The sequence below is a fragment of the Octodon degus genome, unplaced genomic scaffold (genome assembly GCF_000260255.1).
Source record: "Octodon degus isolate 3935 unplaced genomic scaffold, OctDeg1.0 scaffold00012, whole genome shotgun sequence".
NCBI lineage: Eukaryota > Metazoa > Chordata > Mammalia > Rodentia > Octodontidae > Octodon > Octodon degus.
This window is the reverse complement of record NW_004524588.1, coordinates 4612006-4631103: the sequence shown is the minus strand read 5'-3', so window position 1 is coordinate 4631103 and position 19098 is coordinate 4612006. Positions and strand designations below refer to the sequence as shown.

At 43.9% G+C, this 19098-nt stretch overlaps 1 protein-coding gene across 1 annotated transcript in view; it reads left to right on the top strand.

Annotated features, from left to right (window-relative positions):
- Nucleotides 1–1340: 1340 nt before the first annotated feature.
- Nucleotides 1341–19098, top strand: part of Grin2b (glutamate ionotropic receptor NMDA type subunit 2B) — a 438155-nt gene continuing 420397 nt past the window's right edge. Inside the window, exon 1 of the mRNA XM_004626083.1 lies at nt 1341–1528. The gene's annotated coding sequence lies outside the window, so the exon portion shown is untranslated. The remainder of the gene's footprint in view (nt 1529–19098) is intronic.

Here is a 19098-nt window from a genome sequence, read left to right as displayed (position 1 = left end):
CAAGAAGAGTCATGAACTTCAAAACCCCCAAGATGGATCATTAATCCTGCTTTGCAGAAAAGAAGACCCTCAATCCACCCCACCTCCGGCCACGCTCTCCGGAGACTCTGCACTCGCCGAGGCGCTCAGAGCCGGTGCGTAAATCCTTGCCGTGGAGTCTCTCCTCTTGATTTGGGGGCTTGGGGCTGTACCGTTAACCAACCTGGTATTAGGTAAAGCTCTAAAGCCAGCAGAAAGCGGCACTTGCTAATTTGGATGTGGCTTTTTGTTCCTAAGGCTCTGGGGGGCGGGGGCAGGGCTGGCTTTGGTCTCTCGGAGGGGGCTGATCCCTCACCTCCGGAGAGGCTGGGCAGCGGTGCCTGGGGCCGGAGCCACGCGCGGCGACCATCCGTCCAATCGACACGTTGCAGGTGAAGCCCCGTGCGCTGCACATCAGCGCGGCGGCGGCGTGAGTGTGCGCGGGGGTGAGTGTGCGCGGGGGTGAGTGTGAGTGCGCGCGGGGGCGCGTGCGCGTCGGGGGCGTGTGTGTGCGCGCGCGTGTCAGTGTGCCCCTTCCAAGAAATGCCCAGTGTGCACCCCGTGCACAATTGGAACCCATTCAACACGAGCCCAAGGTGGGAGGAGGCGCCGCTGCTGGAGGCGCTGGGCAGAGCGAGACAGACATGTCAGCAGCAATGCAGATGGGGCTGGGGGCCGCACTTGCTGGCGAGTTAAGTGGGGATTGTGTTTCTGCGTGTGTGTGTGTGTGTGTGTGTGTGTGTGTCGCTGTGTGGTGTCTCTTTTCCCACCCTCCCTCCCTCCCTCCATCCTTTCCACTTGCCTCTTTTGCTCGCTTCCTCCCTTTCTCCTCTTCCTTTCACGTTGGTTTTCCCACCTCTCAGCCATGCCTGTCCCAGGAATGGTATAGCCAGACCTTTTCTGAATTATTTATAGACTGGTGCCAGCTGTTTGCAATTCCTCTCGTGCACTCTGTGGGAAATGCGGGGTTTCCTCCCCCTTCCCCATATAACGAATTGCTATCTTTTTCGGAATGCATTTTTCTCACCCTCCGGGGGACACTGGTACCAAACCCTGACCGCCTCTTTTTTTCCCCTTAGGAAGGGGACGCTTTGGGAATGACCATGCTCCACGGAGGGACGGAACCGGCCCCCAGCTTCTCTACACAGAGCCTCCTCCTCTAAAGCTCCAAAAATCAAAAACCATAATTGCCTGAAGAATCCTTATAATATATACAGTAACAGCCACTAACCTCACATGCACACGGAACAATTACTCTGGATCCTGCATTGTGAGCTGCTCTCCATACCCTGAATTACCTTTGAATTAGATCCTTTTGATTCGAATTTGCATCTCTTCAAGACACAAGATTAAAACAAAATTTGCGGTAAATTGGATTTTAAATTATCTTCCGTTTGTGACCCTTCGTCTTTCTTATGTGGATATGCAAGCGAGAAGAGGAGACTGGACATTCCCAACATGCTCACTCCCCTAATCTGTCGGTCTAGAGGTTTGGCTTCTACAAACCAAGGTAGGGCAAATTCGATGTTCTTTTTTCCTCAGCTGGGGTAGGGATTTCTTGTTTTGTCTCTTCCAGTGCCTCAAGTGGATCTTTTGGGGGAGAAAAGATAACAAGATATCAAAATAATGCTGTCTGGGGAAAAAGGCTTACCACAATGAGGGAAACCTCCCATGTTATTTCTTTCCCTTCTCTCACCAAACAGGTTTTGGGGTTTGGGGGAGAGCATGAGGGTGGATGTATGCAGGCACGGAAGATGTTGGGGGGCGCAAAGGGTGGCTAGACACAGACAGGGAGACCTGTGTGATTTTCTACTTAAATAGCATTTTATTCACTGAAGCTATGATTTTTATGGGATCTAGAATTATTTTTTTCCAACCTTGATTTTCCCTCTTGCTATCTTCGTGCCTGTCTCTCTGCTTTCTGTCTCTACCTCTCTAGGCATCCATATGTCCTTTAAAAAAATAAAAATAATGATCAAGATTACTGTGACTGTTACCCTGAAATCTACTTGCTGTCTAAAGGGTTGATACTGGGCCCGGAGATCTCGGGAGGCCTAATGCAGAGGGGCAGTACATATAGGGAATGGGGCTTCTCTGAGAACACCTGGAATCAGAGGAGGCTGCAGGTTAGGAGGACTTACACCGTAAGCTCGGAAGGAAGGAATTCTGCCAGTATTCTGCTTTTAATTTGTATTTTTTTTTCCTGTATGCTATTATTTTTAAGCTGTAAATTTCTCCTTCTGTCTACACATCTATTTATACCCACACATCCTCCAAGCAAACTGTTACTTCCACACTCTTGCAAAATGGCTATCTTGCAGAGTTCTAAAATGCTGTGCATGTGGAAGGGGTGCAGAATCTGACACGTGAGTCTTTGTGTTAAACAAAGAGATGTGCTGTTTGCATGTGTGAATCTTGTACCCTCAAACCCAGAATTAATGCTTTAATTTCCCCCCTCTCAGTAGTTTTTACACTATGTGAAGTGTGGTTAAGCACACATTTTAATGTACTTACAAAGAAAAATAGCTGCAGAAACAGAAAAGACTTCCAAATGACTCCTCTGCTAGTCACTCAGGCAATCTGAGGCAACTCTTGAGAAAATTCAGATGTCTACAGACTGGAGGGCCATGATAACTCATCTTCTTGCTCAACTGACCATAAATCCCCAAACTCTGAAGGCACTAAGATTCAGGGTAATGTAGGGGTAAAGGTATTCAAAATATATAGTGAAGTCATTAGCATCAGTAATTATCCTAAAAGTATCCCCTTTCCCCAAAGAATGTTTTTTTCCTCACTGGCATTTAAAAATTAAAATTTTTGGAAACAGTCTCAAAATACTAAAGGGTGTGAGGCAAGTGTTTTAAGATCCTTGTCACCCAACGTGACAGTAGATAATAGCTCCTCACTGTCCAGAATGCATGCATGTCATCCAAATGCAAGGTCCCCTCCCTAGGGTTTCATTCTTCTGAGCTTTTATTGCTGAAACATTAATCTGTAATCATGGTGTGATCAGAGCAAGAGAGTGGAGGATCCTGATTTGAACCATGTTATCACCATGTCCACAAATAGCTGAGGTTATCTGGTGTGTGCTCACCTTAGAGACACCTGAGCTGGCTCACCATCTGCTTCTACTTCTTCAAGTGGGAGGATGAACTCTTAATTTTACTTCAAAATAGAACAGAGGAATGGGTGGGAGAGGCAGCTCCTTGTGCAATGATTTCATGTATGCAGACGGACAAAGACAGATAAGTATCCACAGGGCACATGGCCCCTTTCATGTGCCTGGTGCCTGTGACAGTGCTTTGCACCAGGGAGGTCCTTCAAAAGGTTTGTTGGTGCTGAGGTCAACAAGGAGGTCTTCTGACAGGTCTCATTCATCTCATTTGTCCTGAATGTCAATGGGATTAGGCCATGTTCTGAGCTATCATTAGTCGGCCCAGAGACTAAGCGAAGGAGGAGCTGTCAAAAGCAGAGGATACTGGTGAAAGAGGTCCAGGAGTGAGATCGCTGTAAAGAAAGGTGATCCAACTTGACCCGACTCTTTGAGATTTGAGGAGGAATTGCCACAGGTGGTCAGTACCTTTTTGACATCCAAAGCCATTTTGTAGCCCCTGACGAGGAGGCAAGTTTTCCCAATCCATGTCACTAGTGTCCACAAATGGTGACTCGGTGGCATTCTGGGTCATCTCTGGACCATTGTTCTCTCTCCTTTTTTCTCTCACAGCACAAAGAGCTGACAAGGTTCTATGATGTCTTCTTTCCTCCATCTACCGCCTTACAGTGTGGGATGCATGAGAAAGTAATGTGGCTGCTGGTAGGGAAGGAGCAAATCTGATTTTAGTCAAGGAGCCTTGGAGGTGTGCAATTAAAAAATTAATAGGGAATGAAGACTTACTGGGAAAATAGGGTGAAAGATGCTGAAAGGGTAATTTTCAAGGGAAGCAGAACCATGTGGTCACTTCCTGTCTCTGTGTTTCAGGTGTGGTGGCTCTGCACACACAGAATGATGTGGCAGTGCAGACACATATGCTCATCTGCAGGAGGGGTGCAGGGTGCACTAATAAATTGTCTAATTTCTCTCTCCCATTGATTTAGCTTTAGGAAACCTGTCTGCTGTGGTATATGTGAGATTTTTGTCAAATGTGGTTTCAGGTGGACAAAATAACAAAAGAATGAAAATGACAGGAAAAGAGGGGAAAGCGAAAAATTCGTCTAGTCACCACTTTGCACACCAGATACCCTTTTTCTTAGGTTGACTGAAAAGGATGAGCTCTTTTGGAGAAGGGATGAACAACAGCGACTTTGGTTTTGCATTTCTGCTTTATCTTCCCAAAGATGGCTTCAGAATATTCCCTGCATTTATTGACATTCACCTATCTGCACCTCGCTTTGTGCCAGAAGGGACTGGTAGGGGCCACCTGGAAGGAAGACCAGGGATTGAAATTGGTTGGTGGAGTAAGAGGTGTCTGAAAGGGAGAAACTGGGTTGAACAGATGCAGCCTGTGGGTGCATCATTCCTGTGGAAAGCATTCTTCCTGTTCCCCCATGCCTATGATGAACCCAGGGGGCCCAACCCCCCCTTTTTCTTATTCAAGAGTTAAATAAAAGTGATATATCCACTAGTATTAACAGGGTGGTTCCAAGTTAATATTTATAGACACTGAAATGCAGAAGGCAGGAAATAGGACAAGTTATATGCGAAGAAGCTATAGCCAAGAACTGGTATCTAGAAGCCAGGGAGAAAAGGAAGCCAGGCTGGTCTTCACCATTACATAGGGTAGAAAATGGCTGATCTGAGGGATTGCCTTCTCTTCTCAGTAAGGAAGATAGGGCTGATAGAGCCACTCCTCTCTAGTGACAGAGCATCTCATCTTGATGGGGTTAAGAGTGGATAAGATAGAAAATTTAAGCTTGTCCTTTTCCTCAGTGTCTTCTATAGCCCCTTTAATAATTCTTTTTTCCCCCATAAACTATATTTTCAGTTTTGGCTACTGTGCCCATGATTGGGTACTAGTATAATCTTTCTCTGGAAATGAATATAGATCAAATGAGTTGCTGCTCTAATGAATTGTTCACATTTATTAAAGTGCATCTCCTCTTTCAACCACAAGAAGAAGTCTCCAGGGAGAGTGGTTGAATTGATACTGTCTTCCAGAAGGAGGCGGAAGGTGGAAGAACAGAATGTAGTCAGTAGAGGGAGCACAAAACTCAGAGGAGTGGGTTTCCCAGGGCCACCTGTGGCTGCTAATTGTACCTCTGTGACTATGGCACAGAATTCATTGGGTGGATGAACTTGCGGAGGTTTGTGAACCAGGGAGGTGCATTCTGGACCTCCGGTTGTTTTCCTGATGTTCTCCCACCATCTTACTTTTACCATTTCACTTTCTAGTACTGTCAGCTGATGTTGGCAGAGAAAGGACCCTGTGGGTATTCTCCATGACTGGCCCAACCAGGGAGATTGCTCTGCCTTCTATGTCCTTCTAGCGTGTGTTCATATTTCTTAATGCGCTAATTTTATTAGTGTGCACTGTTTCCCTGAAAAGTTTGTGAGCTCTTCAAAGGCAGGGAGAGATGTTTTATTCATCTCGGGATCATCTGGACTTAACACAGTGACTGGCACATAATGGATACTTAGAAAATATGAAGTGAATGAACAGAGAAAGGAAGTGTACTGTTCATCATCAATGACGTTTGGTCTGTCTGGTGAGTATAGGGAAGGTTGAAACTATGCTGTTAGATGCAATCCAGAGTATCAAGCTCTGGGATCCTTCAGAAGGTGTCTACTCTGACCTTCTCACTTAATAGACAAGAAACTGAGAGCCAGGGCAAGGAGAAGATTGCCTGAGATCGTGTGGCTCCTTAGTGCCAGTGCTTTGTGTAATAGAACATGGATTGGAATAAAGGTGGAGTTTGTCTACGGACTTCAGATGTGTACACCAGTGCTTCTTACACTTCATTATATAAAGGAATCATCTGGGGATCTTGCTAAAAATGCATATTCATATTCACTAAGATGGGGTGGGGTCCAATATGCTGTATTTCTAATAAGCTACTGGATGATGCCAGAGCTTCCGTCCCACACATCAGGGTTCTACACCACCCCAGCATCTACAGTGTACTGGGTTAATGCAGGCAGTTCTGCATCTTTTCTACTTCTAGAACTTTCAGCACCTCTGTTTTGTTCTTTACAAAAATCAGAAGTGAACCTATATATTTGAGTGTACCCAGCTCTTCTTTTTTTCCTTCCACCACATATATTTTTTGCCTCCTCTCTATTTATTCTTCTCTTATTCTGATATTTCTCGTACTTAATTCATTTTTTATCTTTCTGTATTCTCTTGCTTTTTGTTTTTTTAAATTAATTCTCTTGATCCTTCACACTGTCTTCTTTAACTTATCTTCATGTCTTTTGATTTATTTAATTATTTAATAAATATTTGTGAAGGACCGGTATTCATCAAACATTGGGTTACAGAAAAAAGTCAGTTCTGCTCTGCACCTTCTGGTAGTTGGTAACAATGGGGGGAAGATGCGTGGGGAAACCACCAATCCTTAGGTAAGACGGATATAAAGGAGAAAAGCTGGAGAGAGTTGCGGAGGGCGTTACAGAGGGATTGAGATTTAAATTATGTCTTAAAGAATGAATAGGAGTCTTGCAGGAGAGGAAAGGCCATTTTATGAGGACTTGGAACACATGGAGAAGAAGGCTGGGGTAGAAGGACAAGCCTCATTCTCTTTGCTGTATTCTTAACTCAGGGAAAAGAACAATGTGTTGGTTCTCTGATTAGGAATTTCAGATTCCAAATGATGAAGCCAGAGAACAATGTCAGAGTCTTCAGGAAAGGAGAGCAAATAAGCTTTAATTTCTGCTTGGCAATTCTATAGTTAAGAATTCCAGACCTTATTATTAGAATTGCCTTAAGAATGAGCAAATGATACAGTTTTCATTTTAGACCACTGGTTTGCAACTAACTTTATTGATGGCCATTACAAAGCAAGGGACAGCTGTTCCTTGATTTGTGTGCGGAAAGAGCTGGATCATAGCCCAAGCCCAGCTACTTGGAATGAAGGACTAGCCTAGTCCCATGTGTTTCCAGAGTAGGGAGCTGGAGGATTGCTGTGCTGTTCGGCCACTAGCTACTTTCTGTAATGGCAAAAGGAGTGATGGATAAAGAGATGCTCGGTTATTTCCAGCTCATTCTCAAAATATTTTTCAGTTTCCTTGTTTGAGTGGCCTGATCATTTAGAAATTTTTACTTATGGGGCTGGCCGGGTACAGAGGTGGTGGTGAGACACCTTCAGTTGCTTGATAAAACGTAACATTGGTGCCTAAGGGAAGATGAGTTTGAATAGATGTGCCCCTAAATTTTTTTTCATAATTTTATTGAGAAAAAAATAGCAATGAGAGGGTTTCAAATCAAATTGGTAGGACAGTTTCAATAATTAACACATTCTTCCTAGTGGATAATTGCTGTACAAGATGCAGACATGATATTCTATTTACAAACACCATTAGAACAAATCCCTCTATTCATTAAGAGAATGTAACTATATAACTATCCTAGCCACTTTGAATACACAGATACAAAATGGACATTCATCTGTATCCCCTTTTTTCTTAATTTCCATTATTTGAATATTATAGGTGTGTAAACTCAGCAAAATATTCTAAAAGAGTCCAGTAGCTCATAATAGTATTGGGTCTTCCTCATGACTGGCAATGTCAGAAATTGTTGGCCTGAGTCCCCTATAGCTCAACACAACACCATGGCTTTACTTCTTATATTTCTTTTTTACACTTTTCTGCTGGATGGTTAAGACCAAGGTAAAGCAGGACCTATGCAACAAGAGTTGTAGCTTTTGGGTCTGATAAGGTCAGTGAAATCCCCTCAGGATTTATCCTGAGATCCTGTACCTCAGATTGTAGAACATTTGTCAGTGTCAGCCATGTGGATGAGTCACAGCCATTGCTTGGCCAATGTGCTCTCTGTGAAAGCCTGAGAGAATGTTTTTTGTCCATGTGACTCTCCTTGGGCACACTCTACATCATTGATCACTTTCCTCTTTGGACCCATAATCTCCTTGATCAGAAAATTTGGAACACTACCGAGTTACATGATGTAACAGTACAAGTTCTCATATGTCCTGAGGCCCCTAAATTTTTTTCTCATCGTTTTCTGCTCCCCATCTTTCTTTCTTTCTTTCTTTCTTTCTTTCTTTCTTTCTTTCTTTCTTTCTTTCTTTCTTTCTTTCTTTCTTTCCCCCTTCACTTTTCATCTGTACATTATGATTGGTGCTCATTTTGTTAGTAAAAGGAATTTAAGCTCAGTCTGGAGACTTTTTAAAGTTCAATTACACATACAGAGAGCATCCTGGGCCTGAAGACCTGTGGGTAAGTAAGGGTTGGCCTTGGATCATTGAAGGGACTCACATTCCCAGGTGATTTGAGGAGCAGGGCAAGGGAAGCACAGTGGTAAGGACATATCTTGGGGCCCAGAAGACAGGGGAGAGGAGGAGAGGCCAGAACGAATCTGCAAAATTGGAGACTTAGATAGAGAAATAAATTAGAGGCCACCTCTTCCCTTTGAATGCAGTATTTTAAGGAAGGTAAAGACAGAATCAGGGACCTTCCTAGATGAGACCCTTTGAAGTTTCACATAGTTAACTCCTGGCCTGTTGACTCAACTCATAAAAAACAAAACGGGATATTGGCCTGCTCATGTCTGTGCTCCTGGCCTGACCAGGATGTTTTTTTCCTTCAAAAAAGTGTATTAAGTTTAACATTCTCATGAATCTTTGTATAAGTTCTTTCATGGCTTCAACTGTTGATTGAGGGGTTTCTAGGAAATCAGATCTTGTTTATTTTGAGAGGGGAGACTTCACAACACAAAGGTAGTTTGAAAGCACTACAGTGTTAGGGGAGGGGAGAAGGAAATCTGGGAGGAAACTGGAAGAGCAGGTGACCTTTGCAATCCTTCTGCCCTGGCTAATTGTCCTGCCAGAAAGTGACCACACCTTCTGAAGCCTCCTTCAGGCCAAGTTGGAAATTAGAGCTTCTTTGCTCTCCTTTTATGAAGACCCTGTCAGTCCTCCGGCCATGGTCTGGTCACACAGATACCACCAGTTGGTGAGATTGGTGTGTTCTGTGCATACTTAAATATACACGCATCCTGCTTACACCCATGCATGCTAGATTCATGTATATATAATATGTTAGCAGTGATTCACCTACCAAAAGCAATAGCCCAGATGATCTTAACTGTACTAGATGTGTAATTTAGGTACAACAATGTGTGTGTGTGTGTGTGTGTGTGTGTGTGTGTGTGTGTGATAGGATAGCAAATGTTAATACTGACAATTACCTTGGAGATTATTTTATCCCTCCATCAAACCATAATTTTAAAATGGAAGATAGTCCTAAGGTTTTCCATGTGGTATAAAGCCATGCACATGAGGTAAAACTGCATCGCAGGGCCTATTGACACTCATTTCCATGCTTTTCCTTCACTGCCCTGGCCCTCAGGTCACCTTGGAATGTGTGTCCCTTAAGTGAGACAGTGCTGGACTTTCTCTTACTCACCTATCTTCAGAGGCCAGGGTGCTCCCTCTGAGAGTAATGGGTCTTTAAAACTGCTCTGTTTTCTATTACTATGCAGTGACTTACCTGACCAAAGTAAGTCCTGCTTACTTTTTGATCATGTGGAAACCTTTGACTCAGAGCCTCAGCTTTCCTCATTACTGTATCAGCGATGATGGTCTAAGGCAGTGCTCCTTACCTCCAGCTCAATTGCAGAATCATCTATAAATTTAAACAAAAGCAAATTCAAGAAGCTAGGCAATAATAATAGTAATAATAATAATAATAATAGCCAACAGGACCCATGCTCAGATCTAAACAGTTAAATTAGAAATATATATTTTCATTACGGAGGAATCAAACTTGGGACCTTGAGTTTGCCAGGCAGGCATTTAAGACACTGTGCTATCTCCCTGGCCCTAAAACCTTTCAAGGAAGGATCCAAGCAGCGGTCATTTAAAGAAGACTCCTCAAGAGATTCTAGTGTGGCCACATTTGAAAAACACTGGGCAGAAAACCTGGTGTGGAACCTAATAGCCTAAACATGATGTGTCCTAGCATTTTGACATGTAGAGGGAGACCCTGTCATGGTTACACTGTTGTAAGACTACAGGAGATCCTTACTGCAGAACTCAAACATCAAGGTGGGGATAGGTGGGGATTTATTCTACATCATGGGCACAAGGAGGGGAACAGATGCTGAGTTAAGAACAGGGTGTTTACCTGGCCCCTGGGCTCTGCTGACACTGAATGTTAGAGATGTCAGGAAGGGTAGAAAGAATACTTTCCTGGACCTCTTTGAAACAGGTGTGGCTGTGAAGTAGGGCAAGTGGCCCTGGGTTCTGCAAACATCCTCAGTTCTACTTAGTCTTTATTGAGGGTGCCCCATTTCTTGTTTGGGAGAGAAAGCCTCATTTCACTCCTTTGTAACACTGTAAATGTAGGAAAACTATTAATAAATGGGGCTGGATAAACGGAGCAGGATTGACTGGTGAGGGGTGTGAATGGTGCAATTATCTTAATGCCGGTTGGAATTCACTAGCCCTGTTCCCCTCCCTCTCAGTGCCTGAAGTGGAATATTAAAGGCATGAAGAGGAGGCAGAGGGTAGGAGGCATTTAGATGTCGCTCTTCTCTGACTGTAGCTTTAATCACTGATTATTAGGCTGGTTGGGTTAACAGTTTTCTCATGTCCTTTCTTTTTGGTTTCGTCTCTTCCTTTCTTGTTCTAAAATAAATGTGAAGCCAAATGTACAGAGGCAAGGAAAAAAAAAAGAACTCACAGATTTATGGATCTGTGTTCTTTTCAAAAGCAACCATTGTTCCTTTTTGGACATTTGTAAATGGCCATTGGAGATGAGAGAGCAGGAGTCTGAGTGCAGTGTGGGTTCTCAGGGGTGTTCAGTAGGCACTAAATATTTAGGTAAAAGCCAAGCAATGTCCTCATTGTCCTGCACTTCCACGTCTCTGCAGGTTGAGCCTATGTGGGCAGAGTGTCCACACCGCAGAGCGTCTGCAGCCTCTGCTCTGGGCTTTGTCGCGTAAGAGCCAGTCCACACGTGAGTTCTTCGGGGCCAGGATGGGTGTTTTCAGAGTTGTGGCTTTTCCCCTTGTCCCAGTGTCAGAAATTCCAGGATTGTTTCTGAGAGGATGGAGAAAATTTTAGTGCTCAGCTGGTTTTGTTTAGCTCTGTGTCCCTGTTTCTTCTTCAACTTGCAAAAGGAAAATTAATTGCAAGAAAATTCTATTCTGGCCAAATCCATGTGCTCAGTCTTGAGAGATCTTCCTGGGCAGGACAAGGTTTACCTTTTGGATTTTTGTAGACAGATGGGTTTTCTTAGAGTCTGTATATATGTTAAAAATCACTTTTATTTCTTTAATAATTTGTCATTTTTTCCCTACGAGGATAAAAGTGATGCCTTATGTTACTTTGTGTCCCCTTGCTTAGGAAAATGCTCTCTGCCACGGTCAGCATTCAGACAGTGCTGGCAGTTGGTGAAGACGGTGGTGGGAGTGCAATGTGTCCTGAAGACAGAGTGACCATGTGCATATCCTTTACGTCCATTTTCTTGTCTCTCAAGCAACTCTTGATACTCTGAGTGAGATTTACTAGAGGGGAATGGATGAAAACGGCTTTAGAATCTGGCTGATAGAATGCAAATGTACCCCTTCCTGGTGCCTCACCTTACTGTGAGGCTTCATTCCTTTTTGTGCCCAATGTGCAAATTTCTTTAAAAAGTCTCTGTCTCTGTCTCTGTCTCTCTGTCTCTGTGTCTCTCTGTGTCTCTCTGTCTCTGTCTCTCTCTGTCTCTCTGTCTCTCTGTCTCTCTCTCTCTCCCTCCCTCTCGTGCTGTTATTTTCCCTTCAAATTCCACGTCAATGTTACCCTTTCCTCAAGGTCCAGCTCTAAGGTGGCCTCTACCATGAAATCTTGCTCAGTCTCACCAATTAGAAATAAGCTCTTCCAAGTCATTTGTTCACATTCTCCTTTTCTCTTTCCTTTCAGCACACTTCTTGTGAGGGCTTTGGGGACAAATCCCTGGAGGAGTTTTTCGTCTATTACCCCCACCTCCATTCCTCTGTCTTTATTTCACCTTTCTTGAATAAATGGTATCATGATTACTCATCTCCCCATCTCTGTTTTTTATTCTGTTCCTCTTTACAAAGATGCTGTGATTTTGACATGAAATTCAAGGCTGGCTCTGAAATGCACTGGATGATCTTTCAGGAACTCTTGCAAGGAAATGGTTGCACTAATGAACCTGCATTTGCACAACTGAGACAGAGATTAGCCAGAGGCATGAGAAGCTTCTCGAATTAGGCGGCCAAAATTTGTACGTTGTTTCAACTATAAATGGAAGGAAGATGCTAAGAATTATTGCTGTTAGTCCAAGTACAATAGTCACCTTGCCTCTGCTTAAAGCAGCTTTCTGTTGAAATGGGACTGTGAGTTGGCAGTAGATACTACAGATGTGCCCATTATATTCCGGGTTATGTTAACACGTGTTATATCATTTGGTTCTCCCTGCAAGGCTGACATTATTCTATTTGCTGGAGTGAGGATTAGAGAGCTCAAGGTTACGCAGCTGTAAGTGGCAAGCCAGGCTCCCAAGTCACACCTTTCCAATTCAACCCTTGGCTCTGTAAATCATAGAGAGCTGCCCATATGAGGTAACAGATAAAGGTTCAGGTTGTATGTAGAGGAGCTCATTAACAACACAGACGTTGAAACTTTTGCTGAAATGACTTTCTAGATTCCTGCTATCTGGGCTGTGCTCTTGGCAAAAGTCAAAGTTGTTTTAAAATGGAAAAATGAATTCCTACAAAATAGCTCATTTCTGGACCCGAGTTTAATTTGATGAGGATGAAATCAGCAATGAACATCTCCTTTACTTCCCACAGGGCTGAGGCTTGGCGCTGCATTTTTAGCCCATTCCTTCCATTCTGGCAATATACTTTATTTTTGAACTTAAAGATTCTAGTTTCTTAAGAAGGGACAATCTACTCTTTACTGTTCATGTAATCTTGGACATTTTAAAGACTGTCCATTTTCTTATGTCTCTTTCTTGCCCAGCCCCGATAGAAAACTGCTCCTGGAGTAGAAACTAATGCATGCAGCCAGAGAGTAGCCTTCAGGAACACTGCTTCATTGCTGTGCTGCATCTTCAATTCAAAAGTATCGTCCATGGGCCAGCACATAGCTCAGCTTGACAACACCTGCCTGGCAAGAGGGAGGTTGTGAGTTCGAGTCATTGTACAAAAAAAGAAGCATCATCAAGAAAGGACATCTATATTAGCCATTAACTCAGGATATATATTAAATGACAAACTTACAATACTAACGTTCAATTCTTGATAATCTCTTTTTTCCACTAAGCCAAAGGATGTCTTTTGGTGCTTCCCAAGGTTCTCGTGACTTAGCTTTACCCCACTTATATTGTAAACTACTTTTCAGTCACTTGAAGTGACATGATGTTAAGGCTGGTGCTCCAGCCTAGGTGCTAGGAGACCGGGGCCCACCTCAGAGCCACCCCATCTGGCTCTGTGTGCTTCTAGCAGGTGTACAACCTTGCGGAATCTGCTTCTTCCTCTGTAACGCGACATCTTTAGGGCAGGCAATCGTGTTGCGGATCAGATGAGAAATGTGAAAATTCCCCTCAAACCATAAATTTAATATATACACATAGAATATTATTATTAATACTCTGGCCTGCTCCAGGTTTTCAATATATTCTGAGGCCTTCAGTACAGCACAACCTCTCCCAGTGGACAGGAGACGGGAGCATATTTAATGGGAAGACAGGCAGCAGCAGCGGCAAAGCAGAGGGCATTCTGAACACTATGCAGCACCTAGGCATGGTGACCTGCGCTTCTTAATCTTGGGTCTGTGTCCTTTTCAGGTTCTTTTTCACAGTATTATCTATCTAGAAAACTAGGTAAATACTTGTCAGAAAGGAGATCATGACTAATCTTTCTAGTTTTATGTACAGAACTATTTTATTTTTTCCCCTGGGTTTATATTTTATTTTCACATGATCCAAAAAAAAAAGGAGAGATAGAAATGGGCCCAGAGGCCAGGGAAAAGCATAATGTGGATGGTAACTGTACCCTAGGGCCCAGGTCTCTAGCTCTGTCTGCAGTGCCCTCTCCTCCTGTGGGTCACATCTAGTCACCCCTTGCCATCCTGCTCAGAGACTCTCTGCCTCAGGTCTCCTGGTCCCCACTGGCTGGGATCACTGTCCTCTCCCTGCCCTAGAGTCCCCATCCAGATGTGGAGGACTGTGGGTGTCTCATCTCATTTGTGTGAATTTCTCAAGAGCATAAACAGCTTTTACCTTGGGACCCTGTGTGGGCTTCGCCGAGTGCTTGCACACTGTGGTCATTGAGTGAGAGGCTGCTGATGTGTTGTGGACCCTTCTACCCCAACACTCAGTGCTCCACATCCATCCCTTGATTCTACCATTCCAGGCCCCTCAGAGTGTGTAGAACTATTAGTTGCATTTCACAGGTAATGCTATGTAGACCCAAAGAAGTTAAAAACTCACTTAGCTTCAGTGGCAGAGCCAGGATTTGAGCCTGGCAGGTTTGGCTGGAGTTCGTACTCTTCTGCTCTTTGCTGTACAGCTTTGTAGTAAATGTCGAAGGGTAACTTAGAGTCAGAGGCTTGGAGGGGGCATAATGTGCTTAGTTCTACATAATGAGTGGAGAACGAGAAGAGGGTGCACAGCATTATCTGAATATAAAAGGGTGGTTGGGACTTGCATTTGCATGAATAAATGTGGACCGTATCTTTTGTTACTTTCATTAGCTATGGGACACACCCAGGACATATTTTTCCAGAAATTCATATGTAGGAATATTGCAACTGTAATTATTGTTGAGTTATGCATAGTGTAAAGTGAGTTGTGTTTCTAGCATGGATGCTTCTTAGCTGCTTCCTGTCACCTTTGGGCTTCATAAGTTTTCATGAGCTACCATCTCCTCCGTCCTTTCTTATCATAATATAACACAGTGGCAGGAACAGAAAATAGAAGTTGAGAGCAAGAACTGGAGATTTAGATGGCTGGTGTTTCTGTTCTGCTGCTCATGGGTTTATTGAGAAAATGTCTTCGCTTTTCTGTAATGTGAAGTCTTGAAAATTTCTGGTTTCTTAGAGTTGCTGTGAGAACGAAATGAGTTATTTCACTGTGAATAGTCCTTGGTACAGAGTAAGCATTCTGCAGGTATTCCTTACTCTGACTACCCTGTGCCATTCCAGTTTGAACTGGGTTGGGTAGTGGAAGAGTGACATTCATTAATCCCATGTATGACACATATAGTTGTTACTGATCTGGAAGCTTTCAGATAAGACTTCTATCAGTGTCTCATTGAATAATGCCTGGTAAGAGAGGAAAATACAGACAAGAAGTGACATATTTTAGGAATATGTAGAGAATATGTTCTTAGCACCCCAAAATGCAGATGGTATCCACAAACAAGGGGTCAATTAATTGAGCAATTAGGGTTTAAAGTGGACCTTAGGAAAAGTCAGCATGAACTGATCAAACACAGGACAAAGTAAAGATCTCTTGGGAAAACTGGAAACATACAAAACTTGAGAAAGAAAGGTTCTCGATGAAAGATGTTAGAGACAGAAATGAAAGCAGTGGGCAATGGTGAAAATAATCGCTGGAGTGCTTTGTAGTTCATCGAGAGATTTCTTATATATTCTCATAGACATTATTTGATCTCTCTAGAAGCCTATTCTATTATTCCATTGTACAGCTGAGGAAATCAAGGCACAACCTGTTCTAAGGATTGTCCAGAATTATCCAGTTAAGACAGAGCTAGAGGTGCTGGCACATGTCTGTAATCCCAGCACTCTGGGAGGCTGAGGCAGGAGGGTCACAAGTGTGAGCCCAACACATGCAACTTGATCAGTGAAATGCTGCTTCAAAATAAAACTTAAAAAAGCTGTGGATGTAAGTTAGTGTGAAGGTCTTGCGTTCAATGCTCAATATCACAAGGGGGGAAAAAGAAAGAAAGAAGAGGAGGAGGAGCTAGATATCACGCCCAGCTTCTCCGAAGCCCAGGTGTCCTGGCTCTTTTTGCTCATTCTCCGCCTTGAGCTGGTTTAGGAGAGCAGCTTTGTACCTTTAGGGAAAGACTCAGGAAGGGCATCCGCTCTGGCTAAGAGAGTGCTTACCTTCTGCAGGAAAGCCTGTCAATGGGAAGGTGGGTGCCTTTCGAAATAGCAACTGATGTGAAACCTGAAAAGGCAAACTTGACCTATTGTGCAAAAGATATAAGCATTTAGGGGCAAGAGGTTTATTATTATTATGTTACTTCCTTATATTTTTCTTTACTTTCCCAAACCTCCACAATAAATTATATTTTCATATTCGTAAAAGGAGATTAGGAACTAAATAAAGGTAAAGGGGCAAAAGCCATTGCCATAAAGGCAAGAGGTATATGATCTTCAATTTATGTAACAGGAAACTGGTTACTAACGTAGTCACGTATGTGTATACATGGATGTGTGCTACCTGTATATCTTCTGCATTTGAGTCTGAGTTTAAAAATGCAAAAGCAATTTAAAATTAGAAAGGATTTTTAGAACCATAATTATGGAGAATATAATAAAAACAACCTTAGGTCTTGATGACAGATTCTAAAATGTCTTTAACAGAGAAGTGTTCACTGCAGGGCTAAAGGCTGCCATTTGAGAAAACCATGCAGGACCAGAAAGATATCTGAGGGCCAGCTTATAACCTTTTCAAACAAAGAGATCGTGACTGGCAGTTACAAAGTCATAAACATAAGTGGTAGGTTGGAAAGTATTGAATCAAGCAGTCAGCTACCAACACCATGAAGAGACCAAGGAACAGGAACCATCACAATGACTTTTAAAAGATGAAACCCTTTCAGGTGTACGCTTCTGTAGGAAGAACAGGCTCAGTGGGCAGTTGAAGATGGATCTGTGTAATTAAGCAAAAAGTAAGAATAGTCTTAGACCTGGCTTCCCCACTGTACCTTGTTCTACATGGGGACAAAGAGATGAGTTAAGTAGACAGTGCTCAAAACAACATGACTCGTTGTCCGCGAGACGTAGCACTGTTCTCACCTGGGAAAGCTTGGGCCCAGCTCTCCTCGAGGGTGGGCACAATGAAGTGCTGGACTCCCTTCTCCCTTTGGAACTGAAGAAGGCTGGGAAGGACCAGCATGGGCTGTCGAGTAAGCTCTGCAGCTGTGGTGCTGGGGCCCAGCCTGCTTTCCAGCTTCTACCGGCTGTTCTGTTACCCTGAGCCCCACACTACTTTGTCTCTGCCACCCCTCTCACTTCTGCCCTTGCCTTTCACCCACACTTAATCCTCAGTGTCTGCTCTGGATCTTTTTTCTCAGGATGAGCTACATTTGTATACGTTTCCCAAATTCCACATTAAGTTTTAAGGGGCTCTGGAACCACAAGGCCCATCTGTGGACATTGGATGAAGAGACTGGTTCTGGCCTTTGGTGATGGGTACACCAAAAGGCGGGGTCCTTGGAGGGACAATTTTCCTTGAGTCCCCAGTGCCTTTGTTCTTCCCGGATTGCCCCACCTCTTGGACTCATTTATAAGATGCCCATGAAGGTTGGCAGCCAAGCGCAAGGCCTCTGCAGGGGGTTTACATTCAAGCCTGTCCTCCAGGAGCCCACAGACCAGGAGCTGCATGTGTACAGAAATGTCTGAAGAAGGAGGCAGAATAGAGGTGCATAAACTAGGTGGTGCAGGAGTATTTCCATGTGAGCCCCCACATGGAAGTGGTCATGTGGGTGGGTGGGGCACAAGGGCTTTAGAAGGAACAAATATAATTCTCATAATATGGAAGTAGAGCATTATCAGCTTTATTTATTCTCTTTACTATTCAGCCACCTCCTTGAGTGGCTTTCCAAATTCCACATTAAGATTTTCTGATTCTTACCTAAAAGCCCATAAGTAAATTCTAGTCATTGTATAAGGTCCATTCTTCTTTGGGACCCCAGAGTAAGGAACTTCTAAGATTTCTGACAGGACCTTCCTTAAAATGCTGAAATTCATCAGAGAGGACCTTTCTGGGTTTCCTGCCGCTCTCCTCCTAGGTAGGGGGAGACATCTCTCTGTCCTGCTGGAGAAAGGCAGTGCCTTCCCAGGGTGGCTCAGTCCCAGCAGCCCAGGACTTCAAGCTGCCACCACTGTGGCTTTTACATCAGGGCCAACCTAGATTTTGAATAGTTCAGTCAGGAGGTAAAGACAGAAGCCCCATTACCACTCTCCAGCTTTTGAGAATCAGAAGCAGCCCTTTGACGTCAAAGGGACTGAGGTTGGAATCCTGGATTTGTACTTGCCTCTGAATGACGTTGGGTAAGGCACTTTAATATTTGGCCTTCAGCTTTGTCTCTTCTGTCAAATGCAGGTTAGGCAAAGGTTAGATGAGGTCAAGTATGTAAAGCTCTGGGAACTTAGCTCTGTCACCTGTCCTGTGTACGTCCTGTGAGTAATGCTGGTGATTTCTCAGTCAGCCAGAAAAAGAGAAGCAGCCGCCGTCCATGATGCCCTTTGCCATCTTCATCTCATTTTCTTTCTGCCCCCGTCTGTTCTTTAGACTCTGCTATGGCTCTCACTCACAGAGGAGAAATGCAGAGGGAGGGTGTGCTGCCTTCTGCTTATGAGGGGACAGGACAGAGTGAGTGAAGCCTAGGGGGAGGGGGTAACTTCAGAACACTGGGGTGTCCTGGAGTGATTCCAGAAATTAGGAGTGTCTAGTGGGGTGGTGCAGAGATGTGGGGGCTGGGAGGTTTTGAGTTATTAGAGAAGATGGCAGAGGCAGAGAGAGAGAGAGAGAGAGAGAGAGAGAGAGAGAGAGAGAGAGAGAGGAAGACAGAGACAGAGACAGGCAGAAAGAGACAGAGAGAGATAGAGAGGCAGAGAGAGAGAGAGGCAGAGAGAGAGAGGCAGAGAGAGAGAGAGGCAGAGAGAGAGAGAGAGGCAGAGAGAGAGAGGCAGAGA